The sequence below is a fragment of the Chenopodium album genome, chromosome 6 (genome assembly GCF_948465745.1).
Source record: "Chenopodium album chromosome 6, dcCheAlbu1.1, whole genome shotgun sequence".
NCBI classification, from domain to species: domain Eukaryota; kingdom Viridiplantae; phylum Streptophyta; class Magnoliopsida; order Caryophyllales; family Amaranthaceae; genus Chenopodium; species Chenopodium album.
The window spans coordinates 41,303,809-41,318,420 of record NC_137839.1 but is presented as its reverse complement, the minus strand read 5'-3'; the positions used below and the strand labels follow the sequence as shown (position 1 = coordinate 41,318,420).

Below are 14,612 nucleotides of genomic sequence, written 5' to 3'. Positions count from 1 at the left end.
GAGGAGGTTTTGCCTTTTTATTCTTTTCCTTATTTTTCTTCTTTTTTCTCTTCTTATTTTCTTGATTTTTCTTTTGGAATCTTCCTCCTCACTTACGTGCAATAATCTTGTTGAACGTCCTCCTCCCGTCAGTTGCCTACTTGTTATCATATGAAATGTGTAGTAGTGCATTTGATAAGCTCTTGTGTTCGTTGCAATATTATTTACTAGAGTGGTCTCGCTTGGACGTTAAACAAGCCTTTCTCGGGAAGTAACCCGAGGTTTTTATTGCTTTCATTTTCTTTTCTTTTAGATTAGATTTTCTCTCATGGAAATTTTTGTGTGCCCCTTGCTAGGTACATAACTTGATATACACTTATGCATTGATTTGGATCAAGAATTAAGGAAGTTTAATGCCTATTTTTGCTAGCATATGGAAATTGAGATTCAATTCAAGAGGAAATCGGCTTTGAAAGGTTAAATTGGTTCATTTGGGGTAATTACACTCATCAATATCCGGTAATATCTTTCCTAGCTCTTTTTCTAATAGTTGGTGACTCGTTGGACTTGTGTTGGTTTGTTGGATTGATTTCTTTCTTTTCCCCTCCCATGGATTTTTTGGTTTATATTTGAGTATATTGTCTCACTCAAGCTTGGGGGGAGGGCATTCTATCATGTTTGGTGGGATGTTGATTCATTTATGCCATACACTTGAGTATATGATTTTCATGTCTTTTCTTTTATTTTGAAAAATCCAAAAAGATTTTTATTTACTTTCAAGGTAATTTTGGCAAAATGTGTTTTGTTTGTTCTTATTTTGGAAATTTTGGTTTGGGACTTGAATCCTTGAATGTTTTTCTTCCTAAGTGGTAAATGTATGCACGGTTTGAGAGTGTCATTGGTTGGCTCTAGGATACTATATGCTAAGATAGTCGGGTTAAGAATTTTTAGGGGTCCATGAAGCCTTAGTTCACGGGAATGTGGTAAGATGGAGTTTCTCTCTATAGTGGATTTGAAACCCTTGGTTGGTATTTGTTTGGTTATAATCCCTTGTGGGCTTCATTTGTTCTAGCCTTCATCACCTTGTTGAGTGGCAATTTAGGATCCTTGACTTTGCATGTCTTAATCCTTGTTTTGACCTCTAGCTCCCAAGATCATGACCGAGCCACTCTAGGGGAGGAAAAGGGCACCTTTTCTCATTTTTCTTTATCTTCTTTTTATTTTGTAACAAATTTGATTTTCTATTTTGCATCGACCTACTTGCTAACCAATTTAAGCCTAATTTTCCCTTTCTTGTCTTAACCCCATTACAAACCCAATGGCCTATGTTTACCAACCCTTTTAGTTAGTGAAGCATTGGCATGTGAGGTTTGAGTTTTGAGAGTGTTGACCATGAGCAAGAAAACTTTGTGATTTGGTTTAAGTAAGGTCTTGAAAGTTGAGCTTGAAAAGAATATGCAAAAAAGTTGAGAAGAAAGATGCAATTAAAGAAAATCAAGGAAGTTTCAAGAAAAAGCCGTCCATAGTAAAAAAAGGCAAGGACACCAAATAAGTGCTAAATAAAAAAATAATAAAAAAAAATTGAAAAAGAAACAAAAAAACACAAAAATATTTTAGTTTGGTTTCGTTTTCTACCCTAGTTTAAGCATTGAGGACAATGCTTCGTTTAAGCTTGGGGGAAGCGTTCTTTCTTTTTTTTGTATATATTGTGTGTTGGTGTTGAGTAAGCTTGGGGGAGATGGAATTATTGGTAATTTTCTTTGATATTTTGTGACTTCTTGAGTTTGTTTTTGAGAGTAGGCAACTCTTTGGCTTCACTTAGGAAATATCACCAAAATTTTCAAATTTTTACCCCGCCTTAACCCTTAACCTTACGTTACAACCCATTAAAAGACCCTTAGAATTTAGTGAGGTTAGGTCAAAGAACGATGGAGGGAGATAGACTTCCAGCCTATGGAGAGAGTATGCATAGTTGAGATGTCGGGATTACCTTCTCAATGTTTTTCATTTCTTTATCTTATTCCAGTTCCTTCGTGGAATCATGAGAAACTAGCTTAAGGGTTGATTTGAAGCTAGTGGAGAGAACGCGGCCCGATTGGTTGGGGCTAGGGTGGATTGAGTCCTCATTAGTTCTCTATGCTTAGCATATGTTATGTTTCAATCAACCATTAACATCTTGGAACGTGCATACATTTGTCTATATAGAAAGGTTTGCATTCATTAGTGCTTGTTCTTATCTCTTGTCCAAATATAAATTTGTGTTTTTTTTCTCTTTTTATGTTTCTTTTTCCTTTTCGTTTTATCGCCTTGCCTTGGTTTTTGTATAGAGTTGTGAGTTAAACTCTTAGGAAACCCTCACGAGAGCACACTCGTCCTCTAGGGCGATCTAGGGGTTTAAAGGGCTTGTCTTTAGTTGCTAAAATTGACCGTGATTCCTACGAAAGTGAGTTAGTGTACATTCTCATCTCCTTTAGTGTCTTAGCTTTGCTTGAATAATTCTCTCCCTTTCTCTGTCTTGCTCGAGGACGAGCAAAGGTTTACCTTGGGGGAATTTGATGAGTGACATTTATGTCACTCCTAGGATAGTGTTTTTGCCTTGTTTTAGCTTGTGTTAGGGTGTTTTGCAATTGTTTTGTTGGTGTTTTGTAGTTGTTTTGTTCAAATAATCCGTGCATACATGTGTCGATGTGTTTTTAATCGCGTATATTCTTGAATACTTGCCTTCATCGCGTGTTTGCACCGTTCCCTATACCTTATTGCTTCCCTTGGTGTTTGTGCTTAGGTATTTGAAGTCTTGGTTTGCATAGAAGAAGCCAAGGAAGCATGAGAGAAGAATCGAAGAAAGCAAGGTGCAAGGGCGCGTGCAATGTGCACGGGCGCGCGGCTGGAGTGTGTGGGCACGCAGCCCTGTCAGAACCTGCGTAAAAGAGGCAAAATTGCAGAATCGAGGCACAAAGTTTTGTGCAGCCTCCGCGCGACTTGTGCACGGGCGCACACACAAATGCGCGGGCGCGCAGCCATGTGTGCAGGCGCGCGGCCAGTAGCACGGGCGCACACACCCAAGCAGCAAGCCTCACAACCCCCGAATGCGCGGCCGCACAACCCACTGCGCGGGCGGACATATCTGTGTGAGGGCGCACAGCGAGCCCCCGTTCAGCTTTTTCGCGATTTCCTTTATATTTGCGAGCCTTGTTTTTGTAAGAGACAACTTGATATTTTTAGATCTTTTTCCTAGTTTTAGGGGAGCTTCTCTCTCTTAGGGTTAGATTAGGATTTTCTCTCTCTAGTTTAGGAGTAGTTTTAGAGAGAGAAAGCTTTGATTTCCATGGAGTTTTTGAGAGGTTGAAGAAGCAACTTTGTGGAACTTCTTCTCATCTATTCAATGAGCATTTTCTAACTTTCTCTCATCTTTATTGCTTTGCTTAATTCTTAGTTTTTGCTTTTTGTTTGTTGATTTGAGTAGATTAATTATTTTATTTGTTTAATCTTGTTTTTATTATTATTTTACCTTGTTTTCCATGTCTATCTTCATTATGTTAGCTTAGGTCTTGTTCTAGGGAATTGGGTGAAGGTTATATTAATGAATTGAATGATTGATTGTGATTAGTATGAAATTGTTTCTTGATTATTGTGTATGGATGATGCTTTTATGGATTAGAATCTTTCTAGCTAATCGATTCTATGCTCTTAATTGTGCTTTCAACCAATTATGCGAGAGTGAGTGGGTTGAGAGCCCTAAATTCTTCCATACCTTTGCTAAGCTAGTTGCACGAGAGTGAATTAGTTTAGTAGGATAATTAACATGCTGAATTGTGCGAGAGTGATTTAAATGTGTTGATGTTCCTAATCGAGGTCATTTTCATTTAATTGTATGATGTTGTTGAATGCATTGATGTAATTGGATTCACTTTCCCTAGCTTTAGTTATTTGCTCTTAGTAGTATTTGGTTTAATCTCTCTCTATCTCACAACCTTTCCTACTAGTCTAATTTGCACAAATTGATACACTTACTCTTCGTGGTTTGACCCTTTACTTGCCACTAACTAGTTTAATGTAAGTTTAGGTATTATAAATTTCTAATTTGATTAGGGTTAGTAGACCAACGATCTACTCTTACCCCCAATCAATGACGGTCGCAAAATCCTAAGAACTACGATAGGCCCTGGCGGTCGCAATTTCCAGAAAATTACGACCGCCTAGACGGTCGCAAATTCCTGTCAACTGCGACAGGGCATATGGTGGTCGCAATTGTTAGAAAATTACGACAGGCAACAAAACGGTCGCAAATTCTCAGAGAATTGCTACTGTTCTTGACGGTCGCAATTTATAAAATCTGCGACAGGTATAGTCGGTCGCAAATATGATATGACAATAATGCAATTTTCATATAATTACAATTTGCATTATCGATGCCATCCTAACTTGAACCTATAACCTGTTATCATATGAATTAATTTTAAAATTAATATAAAGTAAAAATAAAATGCATAGTTCATATAAATAATAATATGAATAATTAAAAAGTCCAACTTCGAACAATACATGCAATAACAATGTTCAAGTTAAATTAATAATAATAGTAATTAGTTAGTAATAGTTTTATAAGTTTAACTTAAAAACTAAGTTAGGCCTATATGAATAAGTAATGGCCTATGTTCATTCAAAAAATAGATAAGGTCAACATGTGACAATATAATACCAATTTAAGGCCTATATTCCCCAAAAAAAATAACGAAATGGCCTATATCCCCCCAAAAAAAACCTAAGGCCTATATTCCCAAAAAAAACCTAAGGCCTATATTCCCCCAAAAAAATATTAAGGCCTATATCAGCAATACTAATCTAAGAGCTTTATGAACAAAAACTACGACACCGGAGTCTGGTGACCAAGCCCACCACCACTCATGTCCGGGTCATCTTCCCTACGAAGCTGAAATGGAGTACAACCTGAACAGTTAGAGAACAAGTTCTGCAACATTGTCTCCATCATTCTATTACTCTCAATTTCCGCCTCCTCCCGCTCCTTCTTCAATGCCTCCTTCAATTGCGTAGCAAACTGTGCCACCATCTTTGCCTGCATTTGCACTTTTGCCTCCTCTATTCGCTCGACAACCTCAGCTTGCACACGTTCCTCCAACTGTGACGCTATAGAAGGATTGTACGATTGCGTGCCTTTCTCGGAAAAGGGGCTGTAAAACAAACTAGCACTTGCACCTAGGCCCTTCACTACACCCTTTTTCCTACCACCAACGACCTCCTAGTATTGCTGGTTAGGGTCCGGTTGTGACCCTTTTTGAGTGGGAGACTCGTCAAGCTTTTTTTGGTAGGCTTATTGAAGTAAAAAAAAAACTAATATTTAGCTTATTAAACATGTTTATAGGTTCAAATTGCTAAAAAATACACATTTTCAAGAATTTACAAGGCTATAGGTTCACAACTTGGCTAAAAATGCTTAAATGGCCTTCTAACTTACCCATTTTCTTTGTTTATCCTATATTCTAATATTTGTATCAATCATAAAACTCATGAGGAGCATATTAAACATGTTTATAGGTTCAAATAGCTAAAATATACACATTTTCAAGCATTTACAAGGCTATAGGGTCAAAACTAGGCTAAAATGGCTTAAATGGCATTCTTACTTACCCATTTTCTTTGTTTATGCTATATTCGTCTAAGATTTTATCAATCAAAAAACTCATATTTAGCATATTAAACATGTTTATAGGTTCAAATTGATAAAAAAAAAATACACATTTTCAAGCATTTATAGGGCTATAGGGTCATAACTAGGTTAAAATGGCTTAAATGGCATTCTAACTTACCCATTTTATATGTTTTTGCAATATTATAAGAATTTCTCAATCAAAAAACTTATATTTAGCAAAAAAACATGTTTATAGGTTCAAATTGCTAAAACATACACATTTTCAAGCATTTATAAGGCTATAGGGTCATAACTAGGCTAAAATGGCTTAAATGACATTCTAACTTACCCATTTTCTTTGTTTTTGATATATTCAAAGAATTTGTCAATCAAAAAACTTATATTTAGCATACAAAACATGTTTTTAGGTTCAAATTGCTAAAACATACACATTTTCATGCATATTCATGGCTATAGGTTCATGAGTAGGCTAAAATGGCTTAAATGGCATTCTAAATTAGCCATTATCTTTGTTTATAATATATTATAAGATTTTATCAATCAAACAACTCATATTTATCATATTAAACGTGTTTATAAGTTCAAATTGCTAAAACATACACATTTTCAAGAATTAATAAGGCTATAAGGTCATAACTAGGCTTATATGGCATTCTAACTTAGCCATTTTATTTGCTTATGCTATATTCTAAGATTTTGTCAATAAAAAAACTCATATTAGCATATTAAACATGTTTATAGGTTCAAATTGCTAAAACATACACATTTTCAAGCATTTATAAGGCTATAGGGTCATAACTAGGCTAAAAGGGCTTAAATGGCATTCTAACTTACCTATTTTCTTTGTTTTTGCTATATTCTAAGAATTTGTCAATCAAACAACTCATATTTAGCATAGAAAACATGTTTATAGGTTTAAATTGCTAAAACATACACATTTTCATGCATTTATAAGTCTATAGGGTCATAACTAGGCTAAAATGGCATAAATGGCATTCTAACATACCCATTTTCTTTGTTTTTGCTATATTATAAGAATTTCTCAATCAAACAACTTATATTTAGCAAAAAAAAAAACATGTTTATAGGTTCAAATTGCTAAAACATACACATTTTCAAGCATTTATAAGGCTATAGGGTCATAACTAGGCTAAAATGGCTTTAATGGCATTCTAACTTACCCATTTTCTTTGTTTTTGATATATTCAAAGAATTTGTCAATCAAACAACTTATATTTAGCATACAAAACATGTTTTTAGGTTCAAATTGCTAAAACATACACATTTTCATGCATATTCATGGCTATAGGTTCAGGAGTAGGCTAAAATGGCTTAAATGGCATTCTAAATTAGCCATTATAATATATTATAAGATTTTATCAATCAAACTACTCATATTTATCATATTAAACGTGTTTATAGGTTCAAATTGCTAAAACATACACATTTTCAAGCAATAATAAGGTTATAAGGTCATAACTAGGCTTATATGGCATTCTAACTTAGCCATTTTCTTTGCTTATGCTATATTCTAAGATTTTGTCAATAAAAAACTCATATTAGCATATTAAACATGTTTATAGGTTCAAATTGCTAAAACATACACATTTTCAAGCATTTATAAGGCTATAGGGTCATAACTAGGCTAAAATGGCTTAAATGGCATTCTAACTTACCATTTTCTTTATTTTTGCTATATTCTAAGAATTTGTCAATCAAACAACTCATATTTAGCATAGAAAACATGTTTATAGGTTCAAATTGCTAAAACATACACATTTTCATGCATTTACAAGTCTACAGGGTCATAACTAGGCTAAAATGGCTTAAATGACATTCTAACTTACCCATTTTCTTTGTTTTTGCTATATTCTAAGTATTTTTCAATCAAAAAACTCATATTTAGCATTAAAAACATGTTTATAGGTTCAAATTTCTAAAACATACACATTTTCAAGCATTTATAAGGTTGTAGGGTCATAACTAGGCTAAAATGGCATAAATGACATTCTAACTTAGCCAATTTTTTTGTTTATGCTATATCCTAAGATAATTTCACTCAAAAAACTAATATTTAGCATATTAAACATATTTATAGGTTCAAATTGCTAAAACATACACATTTTCAAGCATTTATAAGGCTCCAAGGTCATAACTAGGTTAAAATGGCTTAAATGGCATTCCAACTTACCCATTTTCTTTGTTTTTTTTATATTCTAAGAATTTGTCAATCAAAAAACTCGTATTTACCATACAAAAAATGTTTATAGGTTAAAATTGCTAAAACATACACCTTTTCATGCATATTCATGGCTATAGGTTCATGAGTAGGCTAAAATGGCTTAAATGGCATTCTAACTTAGCCATTTTCTTTGTTTATGCTATATTATAAGATTTTATCAATCAAAAAACTCATATTTATCATATTGGACATGTTTATAGGTTCAAATTGCTATAACATACACATTTTCAAGCATTTATAAGGCTATAGGGTCATAACTAGGCTTAAATGGCATTCTAACTTACCCATTTTCTTTGTTTTTGCTGTATTCTATAAATTTGTCAATCAAACAACTCATATTTAGCATACAAAACATGTTAGTAGGTTCAAATTGCTAAAACATACACATTTTCAAGCATTTATAAGGCTATAGGGTCATAACTATGCTAAAATGGCATAAATGGCCTTCTAACTTAACCATTTTCTTTGTTTTTGCTATATTCTAGATTTTGTCAATCAAACAACTCATATTTAGAATATTAAACATGTTTATAGGTTCAAATTGCTAAAACATACACATTTTTAAGCATTTATTAGGCTATAGGGTCATAACTAGGCTAAAATGTATTAAATGGCATTCTAACTTACCCATTTTCTTTGTTTTTGCTATATTCTAAGAATTTTTCAATCAAACAACTCATATTTAGCATAAAAAACATGTTTATAGGTTCAAATTGCTAAAACATACACATTTTTATGCATATTCATGGCTATAGGTTCATGAGAAAGAGTATTAATAAAGGTGGTCGACATTGGATACGATGCAAAATTCAATGACATCTTAATGAGGGTGATAATATATAAATTTAATACTTCTCATATGGTTCCAGAATGCCGCTATTTCCCAAAACATATAAATGAGCACGTTGTAGTTCTTTTTCATCCAAAAAGCGAAGAACTCCACCAGTAGAAGCGTGTTCATGGTCAACCCTAAACAGTTCTGGAACACTATCATCCAAAGTGCTTTCAACATCATCATGCACATTACGACGTAAGTCACGTGTTTTGCTATCCACTCCTTGTTGGAAGTAGTTAGAGCAAAAGTACCCTATCTCTTCCGTTAGATATGCATTGAAGATAGAACCTTCCACACGAGCCTTATTGCCAATTTTACGTTTCAAATGATTAAGGAACCTATAATAAAAAATATTGAATAAGTTATATGTTTTACAAACAATTATAGGTATATAAAAGAAAATGGCATCTATGAGTTTGTAGGAGCTAAAACCTTTCAAACGGATACATCCAATAATATTGAACAGGACCATATAACCTAGCTTCATAAGGCAAGTGAACTGGTAAGTGTTCCATAGAGTTGAAGAACGCTGGTGGAAATATCTTCTCGAGCTTACAAAGAATTTCTACAATGTTATGTTCCAATCTTTCCATATTACTCAATTTGATGGTGGAACAACAAAGATCACGGAAGAAAAGACTAATCTCAGTAATAGCTTTCCAAACATGGACCAGGAGCAATTCCTTCAAAGCAACTGGCAACAATCTCTCCATGAAGACATGAAAGTCGTGGCTCTTTAAACCATGAAGCTTACATGACTGTAAATCTACACATCTACTCAAATTAGAAGCATAACCATCGGGAAATTTCAAGTTCCTTACCCACTCGCATAACACTTTCTTTTGAGCCGTGTCGAGTGAGAATGGGGCTTTCGGCAAAGTGTCTTTCCCTCTCGCATCCTCCGTCACATGTAGTTGTGGTCGTTTGCAGTATTTGGCAATGTCATTTCTAGATGCAACTGTGTCTAAAGTATGTTTTTTCACATCCATCACTGTGTGAATTAATTGGTCAAAGAAATTCTTTTCAATATGCATGACATCGAGGTTGTGGCGGAGGAGAAGATTCTTCCAGTACGGTAGCTCCCAAAGAATGCTTTGTTTAAACCACCCTAGTTTCTTCTTTTTCAAGCTTGCGAGTGCTTCTGGTCCATCTGTTGCCTTAGCAAAGTGTTGAACTTGTTGTCATAGCTCGTCGCTGGACATTATGTGAGGTGGTGTCCCCTTTTCAACCTTATTCTTACAAAAAGAAATTTGTTGTTTCGAAAAGGATGTTCGAGAGGAAGAAATTGGCGGTGATAATCAAACCAAGACAATTTGGCACCATGTTCAAGCTAAAAAGCTTTTGATTTGTCCAAGAAATATGGACATGCTTTTTTACCAGCTGTTGCCCAACCAAAAAGCATACCATAAGCTGGGAAATCACTTATAGTCCATAAGATTGCGGCACGCAAATTGAAGTTTTTTCTTTGCGAGATGTCGTAAGTTGTTGCACCAACTTCCCACAGTTGTTTCAATTCTTCAATTAACGGTTGCATATACACATCCAAGTTCCCCTTCGGATTTTAAGGACCTGGAACGAGCAATGAAAGGAACATAAATGGTTTTTTCATGCACATCGAAGGAGGCAAGTTATAAGGGGTTAGAATGACTGGCCAACATGAATACTGACCCCCAAACTTGCCATTAGGAGCAAACCCATCAGTACACATACCAAGTCTCACATTTCTAGGTTCAGATGCGAAATCGGGGAAGGATCTATCCAAGTGCTTCCAAGCTTCACTATCACTAAGATACGCCATTGTACCTTGGACTCTTGGATATTTGGAATGCTAGGTCATTTCCTCCGCAATGTTCTTTGTTGCAAACAACCGTTGTAGCCTTGGAGTGATTAAAAAATAGATGAGTTCTTTTATTGGAACCAATGACCCCTTTGAAGTCTTCTTGTATCTATCCCTTTTGCACACTCTACACTTATCCAACTCAGCATCAGCTTTTCAAAATAAAATACAACCCTTTGGGCATGCATGGATCTTCTTGTACGGAAGCTCAAGTCCATTAAGAATCTTCTTTGTATCATAGAATGTTTTTCCCATCTTGTTATTGTTGGGAATCGCTTCGTTCAATAATGAAGAAAACCCATCAACGCACCTATAGGGCAAATTGTATTTCGACTTCAAAGATACAATTCGAGATGCCATTTCTAGAACAGACATGGAGCTACTTTCGTACAATGGTTGCTCGGCAGCCTTTAAAAGCTCTTAAAATGCTTTTGCTTGAGCATTTAGATCTTCATCTGAACCACTAGTTGTATCGTCACCCGGTGGTTCATGATTACTCCCAAGAGCATCGAGAACCATTTCACGGTAAGTATTTGGTTGCTCTAAACTTGATGTAGGGAACCCTTCACCATGAGAAACCCACTCATAGTAATTAGGTATAAACCCCTTTTTGTACAAATGGAGTTTAACTGTGTTAGCATCATGAAGACGTCTATTCTTACATAACAGACAAGGGCATCTTACTTCATCTATGCCCGGGCTCTCAGGATGAGCTTCACAAAACCATATGAATTGTTCAACACCTTCCACAAACTCTTGCCTAAGTCTGCGGGCATTACCGCCATCATATCTATCTTACATCCACCAACGCTCTTTCCTTTTCATGGTAACAAATTCTACAACACTATGAAAAACAAATCACATTAATCATTCACACTAAATTTGTATTCATTACAATAATGGCATACGATACAATTAGAATCGAAATGATATCCAAAGGTACTTATCATGACTTGAACAGGAAAGTTGATTCCACATTCTTTATTAAGAGATTTAAACATATGTTATGTCACATGCTTCTAACTTGATAAATATTTATAATTTTTACAACATGTTTTCTAAAATACTTATTATATATAATTTACAATATTGATTGAATTATTTATAACTTACATTAATAAATTATATTTATCCAATTTCAAAGTAAACTGATGTAACATTAATAAAATCAAAGAAGCAATATGATTTGTATAGTTAACAAAGATGGGAATTTGATAACAAAAATCAAAATATAAAAATATTAAAAAAAAAAAACACATGTATAACCCTACATGAAAAAACAAAATAATTTACAAAATACATTATAGAACCATAAGACAAATTAATGTTCAAAAGATTATCATAACCCCTTAAACATACATATTTCTAATAAAGCCATTGTAATTCAATAAGAATCATTTTTTTTTAAAACAAAAACTAAAATAATCCATCACATGAGTTCATACCATCCAATAGTCCTACATTGGACATGAAGCAAAATAATTTTTCTATTCCAATCAAAACACATCCAAGTTCAAGCCTACGCACAATAAAGCGTAAAAAATCCAACAATGAACCAAGCTATCAATAGCAAACCTCTTGCTAATACTAAACTGACCATTTAAGAATCACTAGGAAAACCCGGTTAAACAAGTAGCACATTCACAAAGTAAATCAATGATAATAAACTTAAATCAAAATGCATCTAATAACGATGTTTTTTTTTATATAATATAGATCACAACTCCATAAACAACTAACATAAATATGAATCATATTGCACAAGTAAAAGAAGTAGTTAAATAAGAAGGGAAGAAAACACGCACTGGAGGAGTTGACCAGAAAAGCAGAGGCGGCGACGAAGGTGGTCCTGGTATATGGTAGTGTTACACTTTTAGGTAGGGTATTTATAAAAAAAAACTTTAAAATTAAAAAAAAAAATTAACTACACACGACTTACCTGGTGGCGGCGACGGAAAAAAATAGAATAAGGAGGAGGGACGGGCACAAGAGGAATCCAGCGACAGTGGAGCTGCAAAGGGGGTTAAACAGCGACCCACAATTAGCTACTTCAGACAAAATAACGAAACAGAGCAAAAAACTAGAAAAACTCGAAAATATGAAACACCAAATACTAAACCATCCATAAAAGTTCAATTTCTAGCAAGATTTATAAAGCTCAATTTAAAATTAAAGATAGTCATTTCTTTGGTAGGTTACTAAGGCACGAAACACTATTAAATGCTTATTTAATCGATTCAAGACAGAAAAATTTCATTACATACAAAATTAATCTAAAAAATGCTATAAACTTCACCGAGATTAACATATAGATGATGCCCCAAGGTTCCATGCTTCTATAATAGATGTCTAGTTAATAGTGTTCCTCTCTGCAATCTACTCTCACTTAGATTTTTAGTAATACTAATCCCAAGTACACAACACCCCAATAGGCCAACAACTATCAAAAAGAAAGATGAAAATTTCAGTCTAGTAGAATGGGTGATATAAATCATATTTTACACAAGGTCTCAAATTCACTTGAGCAAACTCTAAAAAGAATTGTTTTAACAAGAAAAGCATATGTAAACTAAGGAAGGTACAAGGAAGTATTTGCAAACTAAGGAAGGTACAAGGAAGTATTTGCAAACGACGAGCAAAGACAACCTGTTAGCTGTCTTTGAGCTTTAATTTCAGGTTTCAGTTGTTGACAATGGTAAAAATATGGGGAGTGAAGTTGAGCTTCAGGAAAAAGAATGGTTTGACGAGGGTCGCATATTAAATTGATACCAATATACACACAAAACCATAACTTCAAGGGGAAAGAACATAATTTAAATGACGATATTGTTGGAATCACATTCATCTATACTTATTGGTAAGGGTAAAGTGAAATTACTAGCTCTTAACAGTTAACTTATGGGTTGTTATCTTCACCTAAAGAAGATAATCTACTAATAATAAGCTTATACAAGAAAAAATCAGTTTCTCTATAAAAATCAGTTTAATTAGTCAAAATCACTATTAATAAATAAAAATCAACTTCTTAAATCAAACCAAGTTTCAGTTAGTAATAAAACATTTAATCAGCATAAATAATCTCACTTTGGTAAAAATCAAGTGCAGAGAACAAAAAAATAGACCTGAAACTTTTTTAAAGGTGAAAAAGGTTATGACCTTAATGTCCTAACCAATGGTCACCTAAAGCCATCCTTATTTGTGTTTGTCACAGACAGAATCCTCAAAGTTAACCGTTAACGGCAACTCTGTTATTACTACTGTTGCAGCTTGGAAAGATAACAAGTCCAGCCATTGTGGCCGTCTACAGAATAAGAAAACTAAAGGCATCCTTAATGTCCAAACCAATGGTCACCCAACACTTATACCATCATACATTGAGAGATAATACTCACAAATTTGCTAAAAACAATTAGCGACAATAGGGTCAGAACATGACTTCTTTTAATATCAAGCACCAAAACAAAATTGAACATAGATAACTCTCTCTTTACTAATTAAACTATTATCAAACAGAGCAAAGTGAAATCCAAAAATTCACATTTTTCAATTCCAGAAATTCACATTTTCAACCTAAATTTGAAAAAAAAATAAAAATTACAGCTACTAACTTGACTTAACTCGACGGAAAACGGAGGAGGGACGGAGAGAAGAGGAACATAGCGAGGTGGCGACGGTAGCCTTGCGAAGAGGTTCAATTGTGACCCAAATTTAGGGTTTTCTCCCAAATTAATTAAATAAAAAAAAACAAAATGCATGACTTACCTGAATACCGACGTCAGAAAACGAGGAGGGACGAGCAGGAGGGGAAGCCGGCGACGGTGGTCTTGCTTAGGGTTAGATTTTGACCCATTGTTAGGGTTCACAATTAAGTAACGAAATTAAAAAAAATAAGAGAAAATTAAGAAAACCAACCTCATGCAATGTCGTCGGCCGGAGAATGCTCGTCGGAGGGAAGAACGAGTGGAGAATGCTCGTCGTCGAAGAATCTCTTCGTTGTTTCCCTATTTCCCTCTTTCCCCTTCTCTGTTTCTTCTTTCCCCTTCCCCTTGCA

At 34.5% G+C, this 14,612-nt stretch overlaps 1 long non-coding RNA gene across 3 annotated transcripts in view; it reads right to left on the bottom strand.

The window, feature by feature from the left end:
* LOC145634843 (uncharacterized) overlaps positions 1 to 14,612 on the bottom strand; it is a 43,606-nt gene extending 28,994 nt beyond the window's left edge. The window contains exons 1-6 of one of the 3 annotated variants that reach the window (XR_014113623.1): positions 14,474 to 14,612; positions 14,324 to 14,384; positions 14,170 to 14,239; positions 12,501 to 12,572; positions 12,367 to 12,410; positions 4,671 to 5,307 (exon numbers count right to left, since the gene is read on the bottom strand). This is a non-coding gene — a long non-coding RNA (uncharacterized LOC145634843). Of the gene's footprint in view, positions 1 to 4,670; positions 5,308 to 10,169; positions 11,406 to 12,366; positions 12,411 to 12,500; positions 12,573 to 14,169; positions 14,240 to 14,323; positions 14,385 to 14,473 lie in introns of those variants that run through there. The other 2 variants (XR_014113624.1, XR_014113622.1) reach the window with 2 other exon arrangements.